The following is a 13,475-nucleotide window of genomic DNA, read 5'->3' as shown; positions in this document are numbered from 1 at the left end:
AATGGAAAAATAGAAACTGTATGGCTTTTCTGAAAATGATGGTCAAAGTGGACTGAGAGAGTTTTGGAAAGCCCCTTTAAATTGGCTGCAGTATGTGGGTAAGTTAATGACATTTCAGTGGGTCTATGTTATGGGACCCAGGTGGAAGTGATCCAAATGTCGGGCACACATGCTGTGATTACTGACATGATGTCAGAGTGTATAGATTGTATGAGTTTGCTGCCTTCGCTACACTTTTACTCTTGTAGCCATGGAAACACGGGCTATATAGGCTAAATATAGTGACAGCAGTTCCTGAAGTTCATAAAAGCATCGAATATCATTCTCCATGAACAGAGAGCCATCATTATGCATTCAGATAAGTGGAAGGACTCACATGGCTCTCTGATAATTAATGCTGAGAATGAATTCACAAAGCATGTAGTCCAGGATAAAGACCATAGGTTAGTGAGAACAGGTTTAACATGCAGTGAATGGAAAATCCACTGCTTGAGTTGGGTGTTTTAATATAAAAAAGATAATACGGCAGTGATATGATTCTTATGTGTGTATTTGTATCTGTCATTTAAAAATCAAATCAAACCACCCATAAGATGAGCAGTGCGTGAGAGAAGCCACTACCCAAATCCCTCCTCGGGCGTAAACGTCCCAGTGGATTGGTGTCACAAATGCGAGTGTTTGGGAGTGAGAGTGAAGTGGGTGTACACAGTCTCTCCAAAGCCTTAACCACAATGAGATTAGTGTCAGTCGGCAGCATTAATCCCAATAGTCTCCCAGCAGCAGCACCAAGCTGGCCCACCGTTAGCCGAGGAAAACACCGTGGGGAGACTGAAGGGAGTGGGCTGTAGCGACTTAACCAAATAATGGATTAATCAGATACAGCCAGAGGACGACACGTCTCTCTGCTTAATATGTAAAGCAAAACAAATGCTGGGATGTCAGTGATACAATAGTGTCAGATGGAGCAGGCTGAGTGACATCATGGAAGGAAGTTTGGTAAAATGCGGGTTTATAATTAGGGTCCAGTTTTGAAGGGTGTGGCCCTAAAGTAGACTTAACAGATCCCATCGACACAAATACTTCCAACACCCAGAAATGGTGGTTTTGAGATGTGTGTCTTTTCTGTGGGCTGTTCGTTGAGCCAAAGCATTGATCTGTTTAATGAAGAACTGCAAAAATTTGCTGATTAATCAATTAGTTTACTATTTTCAGAGTTGATTTAGTCATTTTTCAACATTCACTGGTTCTAGCTTCTCACATCTTAGGATTTGCTGCTCTTCTTTGTCAACTGACAGTAAACTGAAAATCTTTGGGTTTTGGAGGGTCAAATAAAACAAGCCATTTGAATACATAACTGGCATTTTTCAGACACCATGATGAATCAGTTGATTGAGAATCAGCAGATTAATCGATAATGAAAATAATCATTAGTTGCAGTCCTAGTGCCATATTTAGTGTCTTGATTCTGTTTCTTGCTTTGAATGGCACTGTTCAGTGCTATTAATTTGTCTGCTGAGGAGGACAGTAAGATGCGGATGAAAGCTCAGAGAGGCTAGTAAGTGTAGCCTTGAACTTTTGTTTCACATAATGGTCTCAAACAACAAGAATGCACTTCCATGCTTAAATGCATAAATACTGTCTATTATTATTGGATCACTCTAAGATGAAATGCCAATGGAAAGTGTTTTCAGCTTTAGTCCGTGTTGGTGACCAACGTTTTCGTAACACACCTATCACATCTGTTTTTTCAGAGATTAAACCTGCTCTGCTCTTTTGGCAAAGCCATTACTCTTCTGCCTCTCTGTGCTGCAAAAACTCTGTCCTACCCACTGATTCCCCACCAGAGACATCCCCCGGCTCCTGTCCCCTCCCTTCCCCTCCGACGTTGGTACGATCCAAAAGCCCGGCGGTTTGTTTGCTTGGGAAAGGAGAATATCCTCTGAGGTCAAGTCAAACAGGATGTGCTAGAGTGTGGTCCTTCTCTCCTATTGGCTCTTTGTAATAACGCTCTCAGTGGGGCTAACACACACACACACAAACACGTATGACCGTGTGCATGCGTGTGTGCACATACACGTCTGAAATGCCATACCTAACAACCACAAACTTAGTTTTGTGAAATGCCTATCTGACAGGCTATCCAGTTGTATTTACCTTAAAAGAGGAGTTTGTGATTAAAGCAGCGTGCTGGGAGCAGGCTTGTTTGAATAAGACGCTGCGTTGGGAAAATGTCAAACACTAACACTAATAAACAGAAACTGCTGCAGATGAAGACACCACTTAGTCAAAGTAAGAGCGGGACAGCGCAATCGGACGAATCACTGCATCAGCAACTGGTCATGGCTTACTTGAAGTCACAGATTTCTTTTCACTCCTAACCTCAAAACAGAGTGCACCAACAATTCTGGAAATGTTTGTTAAGTCAGCGTGTCTAAGCAAACATTAGGTTTTGTTATTTTCGAAATAATCTCCTAAAGTATAGATTCCACAAAACCCAGAAAATCTTTCACCCACTTCAGGCTTTGAGCCAACAGGGAAGGAGAGAGACAGAACAAGCAAATTTAAATAGTTTATTTGCTGTGGTCTACAGTCTTTGTCAAACAAATGCACAATAGATAAGGTTTGCTCATGTAGCTTATTTTCATAGAGGATTATCTGCATCTGTGGACTTTTATTAGTTTGCTATATTATATATAGACATGTTTCAGTCATACTGATCACAGACCTGATAGAGACCATCAAATGTAAAGTTTATACTATTCAGGAATGTAATGATGAAATGAATCACTCATCCGCACTTCAGAATATGATCTGTGTGGTTTGAGTCAAAATGAAACACTTTGCCTTGGGCCACATTAAGCAATCCTCAACTGCAGTGGTGAGACGTATTATCTCCATTAATTTTGTCAAATTTGATGAGTGGTCGCACAAATAAACAAATGTACTGGCTGTATACTGACAAATAAGTGGCTGAATAAATGAACAGACATCAGAAGAAACAGAAGGAGACCAATCTGGAGTCCTCATAACTAGTTTAATTACCCTGATGTCATATAGTGTTTACATGCACACAGAAACGGGTCTGACTTGGGTTAAGTTGTTTATGGATGTGAACACCCATTTGACACGTTTCCATTGTGTTTCACTCTGTAGATTTTCATCATCAGACATGACAACCAGTGACAGACAGGATAATAATGAAGATGTGCGTCTTTATCAAGTTTTTCACCATCAAGATGACAGTGTAAAATACAGTATTGAACAGTAACCACATATGCATACTACTGAAGCAACAGTTAGTTCTGTTATCTACCCGGTGCCTGTTTTGTGTGACAGTCAGCCTGGAGCCTAACACAGGCAACGCCTGAAGGCAAAATAGTGGTCACATGGTGCCTGCCACTGGCCTGTTTGCAAGTTATGACACAGGGTTTGGTGGGCAAATGATCAAATGCAACTTTTGGACCCCACTGTATTTAGTATGTCCTTTTTTCTATACTATGGAAATAATACTTGATATTAGTTTCCTGCTGATCTCTATACACCTAATATTACAGGCTGTCAATGGTAATAAGTTGTGTACTTAATCTTTTATATAATTAATTTGGATTTGAGGGAGTTAAGCAGAAAAGACTCAGTGACAGATTTGTAGTTGCAGTATATTACAGCAGATGAAATATTTTAATATTAAAGTCCTACATGACCCCTACCACATAGATATGTATGGTGTAAATCTACTGCTATGGATGTGGCTTCATTTGTCTTTTTGTTGTTAATTTCACTACAGAAATGGAGGTTTTCAGCTGTGAACATATATCATATATCATGCATATGGACACTGTATATAACTCTTGGACAGTTCCAAGAGTTTCTGAGTGTATTTCTCACTTAAGACATTGTTCCTGCATGTTGTCATTTAGCTGGAGGTAAACTGGAGATGACCCAATCACCACATATTCTCTTTTTTTTTTTCCATGTGCAGACCCACATCTCTCGTGTTCTGCTTGAGTTCAGCAGATGACGCCACCATGTCACTGAAAGGTTAAGTCTGTCATTTAAAGGTTATAGTTGCCAGCAAACTCACGGGGAGGAAAATGTGCGATTATCTGACATCACCTGTGGATTGGATGACAGAGCTTAGTAACACAAAATCAGTTCTCCCAAGTGGACAGCATGAAAATTTGTCCTTTTTTGGAGACAAAGGAAAGCAATATTGAATGGGATATTGGACCCATGAGGTATGGATCCATTAAAACATCCTAATAGGAGACCAATGGCTAGGAAATTGAATCAATTAGGAAGAAGAGGTCAGAGGAAATGACCTCGGGGTCAGTGAACCCTACCCTCAGCCACAGGAAGGACTCTGTCATGGCGCTGTCCGCTGGAGCTGACAACCTGTTAAACATCTATCTAATGAAAGGAGCTGACCGTAATGAAAAATGAAAACTTGCATTTATTAGATGTGTAATGGAAGGTCCAGCCTTTCTAATGAAGATTTACACCCCAAGCATCACCTTTTTTTTCATATGCACATCACTTACATGCTGACACAAGATTGCAGCTCTCAACTGTCTTGACATCTGCTTCTGATATAATGATGCAATGCAAAACCTAATTGCATCACTCCATATAAAGCTGTAAATGAGAATATATTAAAAAATCAGATAGGAGTCATCCCTTAGCAAAAGGGAGGACCGCTGTCTGGGTGTCTGTCTGGGTGTCTGGTCTGCTAGTGAGGGGCTCGGCCGCTCTACTCAGTGCTGATTAGTCCAGGAGCTAATGAGGCCCATAGTTAGACCTTGTGCTTTCCTGACCTGTGTAAGACCAAGAAAGGCTGGGAAGAATGATCTGAGGAGCAATCGCACCGAGCAAATATCAAAAAGCCCCGCTTGTTGAGAAAGTTTCCTCGATGCTGAGTAGCCAGCAACCGAGCTGAGGAGCGGAGGATGAGACGAAGGAAGTATGTAAGGAAAACTGTCCTGAGCCGGAGGATGAGAGTAATGATATTTCTGTTTATCTGCGGAGATGGTCCTGCGGTATTTTTGGATGGCCGCTGTTTTTTCCTCCGTAAATTCCAGGTTCCGGCTGTTTTTCCTTCTCCTTGTTCCCAGCCTGTGAATGCAGGGCCGCTTCCTCTCCCTCCTTCCTATTCTGAGCCTCTGATTGCATGAAGGTGGGGGTGGTTAACAGGATAGAGTGTATATATATGTGTGTGTGTGTGTGTGTGAGCAGGAGGGAGCTGTTCATGTTTTTAATCTGGAGGAAGGAATGTTGCAATATGTATTTTTTCTGTCAGTCGTTTTAAACTAATGAAGGCGTGTGTGTCTGAGTGTCTCGGGTGCTGGGTGTGGAGGATGTAACCATTAAAGAGATCAGCGTGTCAACTGTTCCCCAAGTGGTGCTTTCTCTGATCCAGCTGTCGATGGGAGGTGTGTGTATGTGTGTGTGTGTGTGCACTCTATGCCCTACACGCTCCTCTCAGCACGGAACAGACAGATGGATCTTTGCTTTGGCCAATGTAGTCTGAGTCTGGCTTCTGATCTAACTGTACAGTCGTGCTGCAGGCCAAATTACTCTGCATCTTTCCCGGTAAATTAACCAGCTTTTATCTCACCGTGTGACAAGCTGCAAAACACCCCAAAGAAAAAGATAAATGCATGTAAATACAAGGTTAGAATCTATTCTGCATTGTTATATATGATCAAAATCTATTTTCTGTAACTGCATTTGAGTATCATGATATTTACTTTGTACCTATTTTCGTGTGGTTGCGTGTCAAGCAATAAAAACATCTCATAAACAACATGCAGCATTTGTTATGTTGCCTTTGGTTGCCATGCAATTGCACATGTTGATACAATTAATCTTGGTAAAGCGATTTATTTGACATCTTGGAACTGGGTTATTGGACTGGCCTCTTATCTGCTGATGTCTTAATTTTGTGCTTTTTACTAGTTTACAAACTCCGCTCTCTTGGATGAGTTAGAAGAAAGGAGGGTGAATATTTACGTACATTTCGCTGCAAAGTTAAAGAACAAAGACTCTTGCTGGGTTATTCAAGTGATTTTCTTCCAAATGGAAACATTTACATATTTGAATATGATATTTCACCCAGCCATTGCTGTGCGACCTAGGATCTTGATTGACAAATGTTATTGTAAACACATGAAAAAATCAAATCTTGCACAGAAACACATTTCTAGTCCAAAACTGTGAGCCTGTTGGTATTCATGAGGCTCCTCAGTATCAGCTCAGCCTCTATATTTCTGTCCTTTGCCCGCATATAAATAAAGAAGGATATATTTCTCCTGTTCCACAGCTCAAACTTAGCAACACATGACTCATATTGTACATAACACAGGACAAAGTACAGTTGAATTAGTATTTGAGTTTCGGGGAAATAAACCTGAAGTGCAACTGAAAAAAAGAGAAGTACATAAAAGTATAGTCTAATTCATACCAGTCAGTCAGAAATTTTTTAATCAATGTTTGTTTGTGAAATCTTAGTCATGGTATATAAATGTAATGTAATACCTTATGTTTGACATTTTTGGAAGTTAGCTTATCTGCTTTCTTAGATAGAGTTAGACGAGAACACTGATACACTCACATGTATGAAGTATGAAGCTACTGCTAGCAGGTGGTTAACTTATCTTGGCATAAAGACTGACAGCAGGGAAAACAGATAACCTGGTTCTGTCCAAAGGTAAAAAAAAAAACAAAAAAACAGCCCATCTAAAGCTCACTAATTAAACCATTGTATCTTGTTTGTTTTATCAGTTGCCTTTGTGCAGACTCCTTCCTTCTCCTTCCCCCTGTTCCCAGCCTCTATGCTAAGCTAAGTTACCCTGCTGCTGGTGGTAGCTTTACATTTAACAGATTTGTTCCTACTAATGTCAACCACATTTGGAGCAGGTGCTCCACAGTAGTAGGTGAAATGTGAAAGACAAAAAGACGTACGTGTGTCCTCTGGTCGTGTGGACGAACAGCTCAGTGTTGACATGAAAACAAAGGCACACTGCAGCCTGCTCCTCTGTTTATTGCACAACAAGCCACCCAAACCACCGCCATATTGGATTTTTCCTCTGTCTGCAGTTTTTAGCTTCATCACCAAGCTATGTTGTTTAATGTAAAGTGTAAACACCCTGAAATGCACTTCAACACACACTCGCACGCGCACACACACACACACACACACACACACACACACACACACACACACACACACACACACACACACACACACACACACACACAAGGTGTTTAAAGCACCATGTCAGGCTTGCTGTTTCACTGTGGGGGAGGTCTCCCATTTATCTTCTCATGTCTCTAGACTGCACTTGAGTCTTTTACGCGGCCTGAGTTATCAGATTTATAGTTTGATGAATCTCTCCAGCACTCTCTAAGAAAGATTTATTTCCCTTAAGACTAATGAGGTAAACAGCACAGTGGTGTTTCCCCAGTTCTGCTTTTACTATCATTTTTGTTTTCATGCTCAGGAAAGTGCATGGTACATTTGTACAACTATTGTTTGTATCTTTCCCATCAATCTCACACAGTAAATCTTATATTTTGCTCTCTGTCTGCTCTCTCTCAGGGACTTTCAGGGGTATTTCAACCGACAGCCGAAGTGCTTGAACTCTTTTTCATTCTAGTTATATCTAGATGGGAGATAGATGCTGTAGCATTTGCTGGGGATTATGAAAAATGTTGCTTCCCTAGACAGGCAAGAGTTTTCTGCTTCAAACGATATATTCTTATCCTCTTTCCCTATCAGACGGTTGTCTGGAATTTCCAGCTGAAAGTAAAGCGATAGTGGCGGTGCTATCTGTGTTTAGACTGTAAATGTTTATGAGGATAGATTTTGGAGTGTAGCAAAAACCTTTTGTGTGTGAGTTTGTGTGCACGTTTTATTCTATGTAAGAATGCATGAAGGCCAGAGTCACAGGTTAGAAATGGATAAATAGGCAACTCACCACAGCAGAGTTTGTTTTACAGGGATAGAAGGAATTTGTCTTTTCCTGGTCTCATACATCAATATGGCAGATGTTTCCTAAAGGATGGATCATGAGGCCTTTCAAAAGGATTCACAAACTACCTTAATTGCTGTTTGTTTTGTCTCCCTTCAAGCCCCCGCCTCCCCCTCCCCATTCTCGGTCTTGCGTCAAACATCTGAGGAGCATTTTGAAGAACAAAAAGGAACTCATATTGCTGCTGTGTGTTTGGCTCTCTGGGACACACACACACACACACACACACACACACACACACACACACACACACACACACACACACACAGGGAACTGGGTATTGTTTCCAAGCTTTTATCCATCCACCATTTGATCTTCGTTCCCATCCACAGTCTGAAATGCGTTCAGCCTACACAAGCTTTCTCATTTTAAGTGAATAGTGAATCCCATTCATGGTGTTTTTCCATGCCTGAGATGGGTATTGGGTGCTGATAGGATATCAAGCACACCTAAGTGCTTCCCTTTCCTCCCTCTCTTTATTTTCTTTCCTTTTCTCATCGGCCTCTGCCTCTCTATCAGGCCCCCCACACATGCTCTGTGTCACGTCCTGTCGCGAACAACAGCCCTACCTTCCCTGGAAGGCTTCCATAGATCAATCCTCTACAAGTGTACGGCACTGATGGAAAATTTGGAGAGAGATTTACTGTGGACATTATTTGGGAGACGGCAAGATTAGTCATGTTTTAACCCTCCAACCTTCATGTTTTCTCTCATTCTCCACCCTTTTCCTTCTGATTCAAACGTACAAAGACTCACTTATCGATGCACTTATCTTTTTTTTCTTTCTTGCTTCAACAGTAATCCACACTGAAATGAACGCAAAGATCCTGAGCATTTGAGGCTCACTCTCGTTTCACCCTCTCATTTCCGTGTGTTTATTGACCTGCAGCCGTCTTTCAGCCCCCATCATCAGGTAGGACTGTGTTTGTTGATGTTGTCTTGGTAACAACATGGGTTGCCAAGAGTCGTCCGACCACTGCTGAAAGGGAACAAGACCCTGAAGCTTTTTGTTTTAAAATACCCACAACTGCAAGACAATTTGTTTTATTGTGGGAGCTTCATCTTAAACTCTCATTAATTTAATACATTTTCAAATTAATAATGTCTGTTGAACGTGTCTTGAGGTTGTACAGACAAATCAAGATGAGCAGTGTCATCGCTCAAGCTCAAGTGGCATATTATCCTGAGCTGTCTGTCTTGGAAATCCTGTATGCTGTATTTGCTGTGAGCCACAAGCTTACGTACAGGACAAGCTGTATCCTGACTGGCATCTTGGGTTCACATCCAACAGGGAAAAGGAGGAATGACCTCATGTTCAAGTGACTCAACATTTGTCTTAAGTAGTTCTGTAGGTGCACAGGAAGATCAGTAAATGCAGCACAATAATGAAATAAAGTCTAAACTGGGGCAGTGATTCACATGACTGACCGGCATTGCTTTACATGGCATCAAGGGGAAGGAATTAGCTCATGTGCACAGTGAAAAGTATACGGAGTAACTGGGCTATACGTGAGTTAGGAGTGCAGTTCATAGCTGCTGCCAGCCCCTCGCCCTCTCTGTGGCAGCGGTGATTCATGTGATTGAGAAGAGTGTGGGAGGGGAAGTGGGGTGGAAGGAGAGGAAGAGAGGCAGGAAGTAGGGGGGAAAAGCTGGTCTATCAACGAGGCCTGATAATGGAGACCCACAGGAAACCGCTGAGGAGGATTTTCCACGATGTCGCACAGGAGCCCTGGCACTAGAGCCGACTAACGCACACACACACGCATATATATGCTTTTTTTTTTTTTTTACCCCTTCTGTATCCCCACCCCGCATCAAATCCCACACAAACAGGGCCACACACGCCCACATGGGTGTCGTGTAATACAGCAGTGTCCCCTCGGCCAAAAAGCAGCCTCGGATCAACCGTCTCAATCAGTGTTTTAAAGTTGATCGGCAGATCTGTCAGCATGCTCTCGTTATCTCCTATTCTAGCTGCACCTGCTCCATCAGAGCACCGTGCCAGCTCCCATCCCAGGCCCTGTCATTGGCTGGGGGCTCTCTGGACCAAAGCGCATATTGGCCAATAAAGAAGATGAAAAGTGAGTGTACACAGAGATAAAGGTGGCCCTCATCTCCCTCCTAAACTGAAACTTAAAGCTTAGGTCGCATGAGCTGAGCTGCACCGCGCCGTGTCTGATCTCACATCAAAACATATTCTTCAAATATGAGACGTAGCCAGCGAAGCACACTAAGAGAAAAGGTGTCCAAAAGGACCCTGGCTCCCCTCCAGAGCAGTCTGAAAGGAGGCATGTGTGTTAATGTGTGTGTGTCAAACATGTTTGTCCCATACTCGGACAGGGAGGGGTCCTTGTTTTCCTTCTGCTCTTCCCTTTGGTTACACTGTTGTTTCCCAGGCCCCCCCCCTGTATACAACACATCCCATTAGGAAGGCTGCTGCTGAGAGACCTCCTTGTTACACACACACACACACACACACACACACACACACACACACACACACACACACACACACACACACACACACACACACATACAAACCCAGGAGGAAAATCAATGCTGAGAAGACCTTGCTTCTCTTCCTATGGTGCAGTCGTTAGGGAAATGGAGAGGCAGTTCCATCTGCGTAGCCTGCTGCTAACGACATCTTTAGGCTCTCCCTGATGCTGGTTAGCTGCGGCTGCTGTTTTTCCAACCACTGGCCATGGTTAGAGCATCAGCCGTGGTATATATCCCCCTCATTAACATAAACAGCTGCTTTTTGAATATGTGCCAGATGGAGATTTAACTGTTACAATTCCCTCACCGTCAGCTTATTGATATTTAATGTCTGTTTTGATGGATGGGACATTTCTCCGTTCATTTTCTCATCAGCTGTCATGCTGTTAAGTTAGCCTTTAGGGGTTTTGTGATCATTTGTATTGAATGAGAGCTCTGTTAGTGGTGTGTCTTGACGTGGTGTGTGGCTCGTCCCCAGTTTCAGAAGCTTGCCATTTTCAGGATGTCCTGTAGAGTAACACCCCCCCCCCCCCCACACCCCCCCCCCACCCCCCAACCACACACACACACACACACACACAAACAGACACAAACAGGCACGAACATGCACACACATACTTCATCCGAGCAACCCCCCCCCCTCTCTCTCACAGCTCCAGCTCCTTATCTTCAGCGTCCAGGCAGCTGCGTGTTTGTCTGTGTGTGTGAAAGAAGGGAGACAGAAGAAGCGTGTGTGTGTGTGTGTGTGCGTGTGTGTGTGTGCATCCATGTGTGTAAGCGTTTTAGTGTCTGAAGGCAGAGAAATAGGTGTGAAGTACAGTCACTGAGGTTGCCTTTCAAGTTCTCCTTCCCCCCGCGACTGTGGTCAGAAGTCAGAGCTGGGAGGGAACAGGATTAACAGCTGCACAGGCTCGGTGAGTCTGTTGGTCACAGATGAGGGAAGGACTATGACTCGCTCCAGACAAACGTCTTCTCCAGTGAGCAGTATCATAACCAGAGTTCATCCTAGGACTTTAGTCCAGCATGATGTCATTTTACACACAGGATGAAATACCTGACTATAACCAATCAACATGCGGCTTTATAGACTTGATCATATATGAGAAAAATCTGAGAAAACTCATTAAGTGCAATTCTTCATTATCGACCTGGTCTACAATTATTTCTCTTTAATGGACATTTTTATTAAATATTTTCTTATCTCCCAAATTGAATAACTAATGTGACTTCCATGATTTCCCATTGGGATTATATTAGGCCTGGGGACTGTTGCAATACTGTTACCTGAGTTTTAGTACCGATACCTGATGATGTTTAGGTACCTGGGCACAAGCCAAAGTATTGGACAAATTAAAAATTTGTCTTGATGATGATGCTAGATTAAAAATGAAGAAATCACCAAAGTAATTCAAATTCATCCTGAGGGAAACACAAATGTTCGTATGAAATTTCATGGCAATCCATCTCCTTCAATATACTGTCCATGGAGTGAGTGCTAGAAATGATTATGCTAATTGCATATTGTTGATGTCTGTCTGTCTGTCTGCCTTTGAGCTGCACCTCCAGCCTTTTATCCTGTAGCTGGTAGTTATCCAACATCCACAACTATTTCATATTTCAGACATTAAAAAAGTGATAAAGAGACAAGTGCTGACAGAAACTGTGTACAGGTAGTTTATCTCAGGTTGCTGTTGTCCACATGGTTGACAAGTCAAGGAATCCAATGTTCCTACGTCTGTATGTTTGTAGTGCATTAAAACATTGGCTCCAGCTGTTTACAGGCACAGTGAGAGGTTCAGACTGGATTTATATGGCCTCGACACAGACCAGGTGGCTAAAGAGGGACTCGTGCTGTTGAAATGAAGCACATATGCTCCAGTGCAATTTGTTGGGTTCTCCAATGAAGATATATAGTAACATCACTTTTTAAAGTCCCATGTGTGAACGACACGATGTTACCAAGTTGGCTCGACTCTGTTTGTCACACTGTCTAGCATTTACGCCTTTGTGTATCCTTCTTTGCACACATCTGTAGTTGTTTCTACGTTTCTGATTCTCTGTTTACTGGATTGTTTGGGTTCACAAGTCTTTGATTTTGTAAATGGGTGCATTTGATGTTCTTTTTTCTTTCCATGCGGCTCTCTTTGTGAGTGTGGGTTGTTTGCATTTCTCTGGCGTGTTGTTTTTGGGGTTGTTGTAAGTTTGTGCAGGGATTGGGGGTCGCTTGTCCGTGTTATCTGTCACTTTGTGTCTTGCTGTGATTTCAGATTGTTTGTCTGTGTTTTTGTCTTGATTATTATGGGATGCAGCTTGCTGCCGAGCCACTTCCTGTTTATTGCCCTCATCCTGGCCCCGGGATCATCACTGACATCACAAGGTTGTTTACGGTGTGGGAACCAAGGTAAGCTATATTTACCAGGAGTGTGAAGCCATCTCTTAACCTCTGACCTTATAAAAGTCAACTGTAGTGTTTTTTATATTAAAGCGCGGCTGTGGGAGAGAGGAAACGCATATCTACAGTGGATATGTTCTGCCGTATGTTTTAACAAGTGCACACCTCAGTGGATCTAAACATTTGTCTCTTTCAGTGTGGATCAGAAAACGCTGACTAAAACAAATCACTCACACCTTACATGAACTTGTAGCCAAGTGACGACATGTCAATCTGTCGAATTTTTTTGGAACATAGTACAATTTATGAGAATGTCCCACAGCAACATATTTTACATGTCTGAATCCTGTTCAGACACTGTCTTTATCAGATGTCTGCAACCCTTTCATAAACTTTACTACAGTATGTAAACAATTAGCTTGTCTATTTAATGCACTTTAGAACAGGTTACACATGTTTCACCACATCCTCTTTTCTGGATAACATGATAACTTTATTACACTTTATTTTCTTATATATGTATACATTTAAGTCGTAAAGGGGAAGCTAACGCTTCG

The sequence above is a fragment of the Seriola dumerili genome, unplaced genomic scaffold (assembly GCF_002260705.1).
Source record: "Seriola dumerili isolate Sdu_G_001 unplaced genomic scaffold, Sdu_1.0 BDQW01000025.1, whole genome shotgun sequence".
NCBI lineage: Eukaryota > Metazoa > Chordata > Actinopteri > Carangiformes > Carangidae > Seriola > Seriola dumerili.
This window is presented reverse-complemented; position numbering follows the sequence as displayed.